This window comes from Chenopodium album, chromosome 12, assembly GCF_948465745.1.
Source record: "Chenopodium album chromosome 12, dcCheAlbu1.1, whole genome shotgun sequence".
Classification (NCBI taxonomy): Eukaryota; Viridiplantae; Streptophyta; class Magnoliopsida; order Caryophyllales; family Amaranthaceae; genus Chenopodium; species Chenopodium album.
Window position 1 is genome coordinate 38,995,043 of NC_137845.1, and position 8,817 is coordinate 39,003,859.

The 8,817-nt window shown below is 41.0% G+C and overlaps 1 non-coding gene across 1 annotated transcript; it reads right to left on the reverse strand.

Annotated features, from left to right (window-relative positions):
* Positions 1 to 239: 239 nt before the first annotated feature.
* On the reverse strand, positions 240 to 345 carry LOC145573383 (small nucleolar RNA R71). The gene has a single exon (XR_014097426.1). It is a non-coding gene; the product is annotated as a small nucleolar RNA R71 (small nucleolar RNA).
* Between the last annotated feature and the right edge of the window lie 8,472 nt (positions 346 to 8,817).

Sequence of the window (8,817 nt, forward strand, 5' to 3'; positions counted from 1 at the left end):
TAGTGGGGCCAAGCATGAATGCCCGCTAAATCATCTCAAGGAGTTTTAAAAGTATTGCAATACTATCAAGGTGAATGGAATTTCCCAAGAATTCATCCGCCTCAAGCTTTTCCCCTTTTTGCTCATAGGGCGTGCCTTGGAATTTCTAGACAAGGAAGTCAAGCCGAATTCTCTAAGGACATGGGATGAAGTGACCTAGGAGTTTCTATCCCATTTTTATCCACAAAAGAAAATGGCGGAGGCTAGAGTTTTGATCCAAGGTTTCAAGAAAAAGCCTAGTGAGAGTCTCTATGAAGCATGGGAGAGATAAAAAGAGTATCAAAGAGAATGTCCTCACCACGGAATTCCTACTTACCAAATTATTCAAATTTTCTATGGAGGCCTTAGTCCTCAAGGAAAATCATGTTTAGATGGAGGAGCTGAAGGTCCTATCATGAACAAAACGGAAAAGGAAGTGGTGGACATAATTGAAGATGTAGTGACGTACTAGAGAGATTGGCAAGATGGATAAAGAGAGTCAACTAGCAAGAGTAGCTCTTCGGTGTACTCGGTTGATCATCTAAATGCAATCAACAATCTATCCTCACAAATGACAAACTTGGGGAAGGAGATGTCCGCTATCAAGGCGAAGTTGGAAAGTGCTACCTACCAAGTTTCAAGTCTTCCCTCCCAATCTAATAACATGTATTCTAATTCTCAACTCCCTCCCTCTTCTAATAACATGCCTAGTGGATGCTTGTTTTGTGATGATTGTGGGTCGTATGATCATGATGTTTCTAGTTGCCCTCATGCATGTATGGATTTTTATGATGATCAAGATGGAAATGTGAATGAGCATGTGAACTATGTGTCAAATAATCATGATTCTAGGTTTGAGAATCAAAGAGGTCAATGGAATAGGAATTACAACAATCATGACAATTTTGACAACTATAACCAAGGTGGTGGTAATAGGAACCATAGGAACAAAAATTCCTGAGATAACTATAACAACCAAGGTTATAGTAGCCAAAATCATAACCAAAATTATGGCAATCATAACCAAATTTATGGTAACCATAATCAAGGTAGAGGTAATTGGAACAATCAAAATAGGGGAAATTTTCAAAATAATTCTCAAAGGGGTCCCCCACCCGGTTTTTCTCCGAAGGCCCAAAATGATAATTCCTATGTTCAAACCTCTTCTTTTTCACATAGAACCAATTTGGAAGACATCATTGAAAATCAAACAAAGTTGTTGAACACTTACATGGCCGCAAGTAACAAGAAATTTAATGAAATGATGACTCATAATAAGATGCTTGAAAACCTAATTTCCCAACTTGCTAATGCTTTGAAAGACCATGCTAGTCCTTCTTCTTTACCTTCCCAAGGCCTAGATCCCAAGAGACCGGTCAATGCTATTGTCACAAGGAGTGGTATGGTTCTTGAGGAGAGTTTGCCTAGGAAGAGTGAGACCAAGGAGAGCACAAAAGAAATTTTGGTTGAAGATGAGAGAGATAGTGCATCTTTGAGTGAGGTTGAGATTGAGAAGCCTAGTAAGGTGAGAGTGGAGAAATAAATTGTAAAACCCAAGCTTCCTTATCCACAAAAATTCATGAGACATAAGTTAGATGAAAAATTTGGAAGATTCATTGACATGCTCAAGCAACTTCACCTTTCTCTACCATTTACCGAAGTTGTCACCCAAATGCCTAACTACGCAAAATTCCTCAAAGACATTTTGAGTGGTAGGAGGACTTGTGATGGTGTAGAGACGGTGAACTTGACCAAGAATTGTAATGCAATCATAATGAACAAGATGCCACCTAAGCTAAAGACCCCAAAAACTTTTCCATCCCTTGTGCCATTTATAAAATGCAAATTGAGAATGCCTTGTGTGACCTAGGAGCTAGTCTTATCCTTATGCCATATTCGGTTTACCAAAGACTTGAGCTAGGGGAACTCTTACCTACTAACATCACTTTGCAATTGGGCGATAGGTCGATTAAGTTTCCTAAGGGTAAGGTAGAGGACATTCCTTAGAGGGTTAGGAAATTTGTTATTCCGGTGGATTTTGTGGTGCTTGAGATGGACGAAGATGCTAACATTCCTATCATTTTAGGGAGACCATTCCTTGCTACTTCGGGTGCTTTGATAGATGTGAAAAGTGCTAAAATTTCACTCAAAGTAGGGGATAAGGTGATAGAATTTGATTTGAATGATAGTATGAAGTATCCAAGTTCTTTAGAAAATTGCATGTTGATTGATTCTCTTGACCAAGTTGTGTCTTCTATGCATGAGCAATTGCTCACCTCTAACGATGCTCTTGAGAATGTTTTGTTGAATAAGGAAAAGATAGGTTCTCCTAGCAAGAAGATGGCTTTGTATGAAGATATGCTCAATGGAAGCCTTGAGGATGTTGAAGAGCAAATGTGTGTGAGCATTTCTAGCCAAGAAGCGTTGCAAGTGGCTACATCAAAGGGAGGTAAAGGTGTTCCAATGGTTGAGCTCAAACCTCTTCCATCACACCTTAGGTATGAATTCTTGGGGTCCAACTCCACCTACCCCGTGATTGTTAGCTCCTCTTTGTGTGAGCGCCAAGCTCAAGAGTTGTGTGATGTTTTGAGAAAGCATCAAGGTGCCTTGGGTTATACCATTGATGACCTCAAAGGTATAAGCCCCGCTTTATGTACACATCACATAACCCTTGAGGAGGGTGCTCTACCTTCTATCAAGAGATAACGAAAGCTACACCCCCAAATGGGAGAGGTAGTGAAGAAATAGATCACCAAACTTTTGGATGCGGGAATTATATACCCCATCTCAAGTTCTAGGTGGGTCTCTCCCGTTCATGTTGTCCCAAAGAAAGGAGGCATAACCGTCGTCGAGAATGAGAAAGGTGAGCTCATTACGACGAGGATAGTCACGAGATGGAGGATGTGTATAGACTATAGACGTCTAAACACGTCCACCAAGAAAGATCACTTCCCCCTTCCTTTCATTGATCAAATGCTTGAGAGACTAACGAGGCACAAGTTCTGTTGTTTTCTTGATGGTTATTCGGGATTTTTCCAAATCCCTATCCACCCGGACGACCAAGAGAAAACAACCTTCACTTGTCCCTATGGAACATTTGCTTATAGAAGAATGTCGTTTGGCCTTTATAATGCTTTCGCAACATTTCAAAGATGCATGATGAGTATATTTGGAGATATGTTGGAGGAGGAAATGGAAGTGTTTATGGATGACTTCTCCGTGGGCGGTGTTTCATTTGAGGCATGTCTTGAAAACCTTGAGAAATGTTTGGCAAGGTGTGAGAAAGTGAACTTGGTTTTGAATTGGGAGAAGTGTCACTTCATGGTGGAAGAAGGCATAGTCCTTGGCCATAAGATTTCTCACAAGGGGATAGAGGTGGACAAAGCAAAAATTGAGGTTATTGAGAAGCTTCCACCTCCGGTTAATGTGAAAGGAGTTAGATCTTTCTTAGGACATGTCGGGTTTTATAGAAAATTAATCAAGGATTTCTCGCTCATTATTAAGCCCCTCAATGATCTTCTTCAAAAGGATGCCGAGTTTGTATTTGATGATAAGTGTTTGGAGGCATTTAATAAGTTGAAGAAGGCTCTAATCTCTACCCCTATTGTTCAAGCACCAAGATTTGGATATACCTTTTGAGTTGATGTGCGATGAGAGTGATTCGGCAATTGGAGGTGTCTTGGGTCAAAGAGTGGAAAAGAAGCTACATGTGATCTATTATATGTCTAAGACTCTAAATTGTGCTCAAAGGAACTACACCACAACGGAAAAGGAGTTTTTGGCTATTGTTCATGCTTTTGAAAAGTTTCGTTGTTATTTGTTAGGTTCCAAGACTATTGTCTTCACGGATCATGCGGCTCTCAAGTACCTTTTTGCAAGAAAGAATCAAAGCCTAGGTTGATCTGGTGGGTGCTCGAACTTCAAACTTTTGATATTGAGATTAGGGATAAGAGAGGAGCGGAAAATGTTGTGGCGGATCATCTATCTCGTCTTGAAGGTCCTCAAATTCATGATGATGGTTCTCCAATTGAGGATAGGATGCTTAACGACTTCTTATATGATATTGAGGCAAAGGAGATTCCATGGTTCACCGACTTAGTGAACTTTCTTGCATGTGGGGAGTTTCCACCTTCCTTTTCTAAGAATCAACGAAAGAAGCTTAAGAGAGAGGCAAGACACTATGTGTGGGATGATCCCATCTTGTACAAGCAAGGAGTCGATGGCTTACTTAGGCGTTGTGTTTCGAATGAAGAGGTGCCTAGTGTTTTGAAGATGTGCCACTCGGATCCGAGTGGTGGCCATATGGGTGTTTCTAAAACCGCCACTAAGATTCTTCAAAGCGGTTTTTGGTGGCCACATCTCTTCAAGGATTCATGGGGTTTTGTTAAGACATGCGACCGTTGTCAACAAGTTGGGAATATCTCCAAGTGAAATGAGATGCCTCAACAACCAATTCTTGAATTGGAGGTATTTGATGTTTGGGGAATTGATTATGGGACCGTTTCCCTCATCTTTCGGAAATCAATATATTCTTGTTGCGGTGGATTACATGTCTAAATGGGTTGAGGCCATTGCTTCCCCAACTAATGACCTTAAGGTGATAATGAAGTTGTTCAAGAAGGTCATTTTTCCAAGGTTTGATGTTCCAAAGGTAGTGATAAGCGATAACGATTCTCATTTTATTCACAATGCCTTTCAAAAGATGTTGTAAAAGCATGGAGTTCATCAACGATTTGGCCTTCTATATCATCCTCAAACAAGCGGCCAAGTCGAGGTTTTCAATCGTCAAATCAAGTTAATCCTTAAAAAGACAGTTGCAAGAAATAGGAAGGATTGGTCGGACAAGTTGGATGATGCTCTTTTGGCTTATAGAACGACTTTCAAGACACCTATAGGTACCACTCCATACCGCCTAGTCTATGGCAAATCATGTCATCTCCCAGTTGAGCTCAAACACCATGCTTTGTGGGAAATCAAGAAGATAAACTTTGATTTGGCAAGTGCGGGGGAGAAAAGGTGGTTAGATCTTCATGAGCTAAAGGAGCTTCGATTTGATGCTTATGATTGTGCTAGTATTTACAAAGCTCGTTCCAAGGAAACTCATGATAAGCTTATTGAGAAGAAAGAGTTTTGTGTTAGTGATAAAGTTCTTCTCTACAATTCGAATATGAAGTTGCTTCCAAGAAAGCTCATGTCAAGATGGAGCGGTCCTTACTTGGTTAAGAATGTCTTTCCTAGTGGTGTTGTAGAGGTCAATGATGGATTCTTCGTCTCCATTTAAGGTCAATGGCCATCGACTCAAGAAGTATTTCGATGGTGCTTTTGCTGGCCTTATTCACATGTTGCTTCTCCGACAATCACCTTAATAGGTGGAGAACGTCGAGCTATGATGTTAAACAAGCGCTTCCCGGGAGGTAACCCGATTTTCTAACCCTTTTCTTTTGATTTTTCATTTTTCTATATATATTTTATTTTTGAGAACTTATCTTATTCTTCTTTGTTTTCTTGATTTTAGGTGCCATGAGATTGGATCGATGAAAATTTCCAACAATTTCTGTGTTAATTCAAGGTTTCTCGAGGTTTGGTTAAGTTTAAGTGAAGAAGCTTGTTGGGGTTTTATGCTCTCGTGTTTGCATTTTCATTGATTTTCTATTCTTTTTCGAGTGAGTTTTCAACTATCTCGTTAATGAAAATACGAGAGTATTATCATGGCCGAAATTTTCTTCCTTGGTGCGCTCGCATCATAGGTTGCGCGCGCACACCAAAGGGGTCAAATATCCTAGCTCATGTTATTGAAATTTGACGGTATTTAACCCCCCCCCCCCCGTACCCCCTTGGTGCGCACGCACCAACATCCATGCGCGCGTGCACCAAGAGGGTCAGTTTTTTGGCCTGCTGTTGGTGCGTCTCAAGCAAGAATCAACCCCCCAGCCCTTACCTAGTGCGCACGCACCACCTGGTTGTGCATGCACCAAGTAGGTAGTGTTTTTGGCTTGTGTTGTAGCCTCGAACTCGCAACAAAGCCCTCCCCTCTGCTGTCGCTGGTGTGCATGCACCAACCCCTCTGTGCGCACTTACCATCGACAGCAGCTATAACCCCTTCATCATCCCTTTTTCATTCCCATATCCTCCCTTATTCACTCCTTTCTCTCTCCCTTTCATTCCTCTACCCTTTCTTCTCTCTTCAAACCCCTACAATCTCTTTGAAAATACAAGCAACTTAATCCTTTTTAATTTCAATTCATCACAAATTACATTAACCTCACTTAAATCTTTCAAAAGTAAAAAAACAATTGAAATTTTCGATTTTATTTTTGAAAATTTGGGACTAAATTTCGAATTTTTGAGGGTTTGCTTTGGTGCTTGAATCTTAACTTTGGGTGTTCTAATTGTTCTATATTCATCAATTGTGCAATTTGCAAGTAATTCAAAGCTTCATTGAGGTATGATTTCTCACTTTCTAGTCATCTTCTTCCTCATTTTTGAAGCTTGAAACTCTTGTTTTTGCTTTCATGCTAGAACTCCATTGTTGGTTCTTTTAACTTGTAATTTGTGTTGAATGATGTTATTGGATGTTAAATTGAAGCTTTTTCATGATGAATTTGTATACCTTGCTTGAATCCTCTTCACCATTGTTGGTCATTTTCTCTCTCATGGGTATTCTATATGATAGTTTCATTTCATTGATAATTCAATGTTTTGAGATTAATTTGCTTATAATGATTCATGATTCGGTCTCTTGTGTCCAATTTTGCCTTCACTTCATGACTAGTTGCTTCAAGCTTATGTCTCAATATTCATGGTATTGTTCATGTGTGACCATTTCTTGTTTCATTTTTCATTGAATAATGTTTGTGCTTGATTTTAGAGCAATTTCTTTTGAATATTCTAGAACAATGATAATTGTACATGAATTGCTCATGAATTGCTTTGCTTCTTGTAGATGGTTCCCATCTGTCATAAGAAGCGTGCTAGAACAAGTTCAAGCAAAGCTAGGCACGTTGTTCCACCTCCCCTCGAGGTGGTAGAGACATACGGCATTGAATTCTCTAAGGAATTACATTGGGATAGATTCAAGCAATTATCCAAGCGGAAACTCAAGTCCACAAGATTCTACGATCAAACAACAACCAAGCTACTTGGAATGATGATGACGTTCGCTACCTAGCCAAGAACCTCGGTCTCTTAGAGTTCTTGGATTTGAGCGCCCCTACCTATGCTAGGATGACGTATGAATTTCTATCATCCCTTAAAGTGGTCCGAGAGTCAAACGGTGACTCTTCGAGAACTTTGACCTTTCAACTTTTCAATAATGATCATCGGTTTTCAGAGTCGCAACTTTGTTCCTACTTTCGGTTTCCTTGAGCCGTTGATGAAGACCATCTTGTCTATCCGGCCAATGGAAAAATGTCTAGCGACCATGAATATGATGAACTCAGGTGGTGGCGGCGTATCTCTGATGAGCGGAAATATGAGCCTCAAACTTCTAAATCCGCATCGATCGTTCATCCGGCCATGAGATACTTTAATCGCATTCTCACTTATGCCCTCTGCTCTAAGGACTCTTTGGGAGCTATCTCCCGCGAGGAGCTTTGTTGGCTATGGATTGCCGACCAAGAGTCGCATGAGATCAAACTTGTTGATTTCACTCAGCATTTAATCAACCGATTTTTGGATATCCGAGATGGTGTTTCGCTCTCGGGAAGCATCCAAATTGGAGGAATGATCTCTATCCTCGCTCTTTGCCTCAATGATTCATATAAAGATTTGCTATGCGAGCTCCCTCCGATTGTTGACCCTAGAGAGAAGACGCCTTCTCATTTCCTCAATATCTATACCCTTGTGAACCAAAAGTTCCTTGATCATACCAAGAAGCATAATGTTTTCATATGAAAGGTGTCCCGAGCGAAGGATTGGTTCTTGATTCCAAGTAAGGAGGCTACAAACCGTAAGTCAAAGATGGATTCTTTGACTTGGAGACCTCCAAGATACAACATCGACCCCTCTCTTCGGAAGAAGTCAAATCATACAAGAACCGCCTCCAATGATGCTCTCTCGACGGATTTCCAAGCTTTACCCCCGGTTGAACGGGGAGGTACTCCTATCCCTCCTTCTACTTCTTCTTTACATTTGATTTATCTATTATTCATGCCAAGTTAGATTCTTTCACTAATGTCTTGTTTTCCATGCCTTTGGGGCGTGATTCTTCTCTTGGCTATGATTTTCATGCTAATCAATTGTATGACTACCATGTGAGGAGGGGGGAGATTGAACCTTACTTGAACTACCCATACCTCTCGGTTCAACAAGGACCTATCCCTCAATGGGAACCCTTTGACCCTATCGTGGGTCCTAGACCTTGTTACCCCTATTAGGAGGGTCCTCATATCCCTCCTAGTGCTATCATGGGCACCACCACGGCCACTTACGACTATAAGCGGCCCGGTGGATGCGATTATACATATGATCTCGCGAACCCTATTCCTTTCCCGAACCTTGAGACTTTTGGTAGGTGGGGATTATCGAGAGAGCCGGTTTTGGATGACTGGTCTCATTTCTTTGAGATAGACCGTGCTAGGTGAGAGAGGAGGTTAAAGGGGAAAGCTCCTATTGAGGTGAGTGAGATGGCTAGCTCGGTTCGTGTCTTAGAAACCGGTGAGGGGAGTTCTTATTCTACCCCTTACCATAGTGCGGAGTGAATCTATTGTGGCTACCCCCTTTTCTTATGTGCTTTATATGATGTTCTCTTTTGCCTATGTGTTATTAGGTTTAGGGTTTGGGGGGTAGTTCATTCTGAGC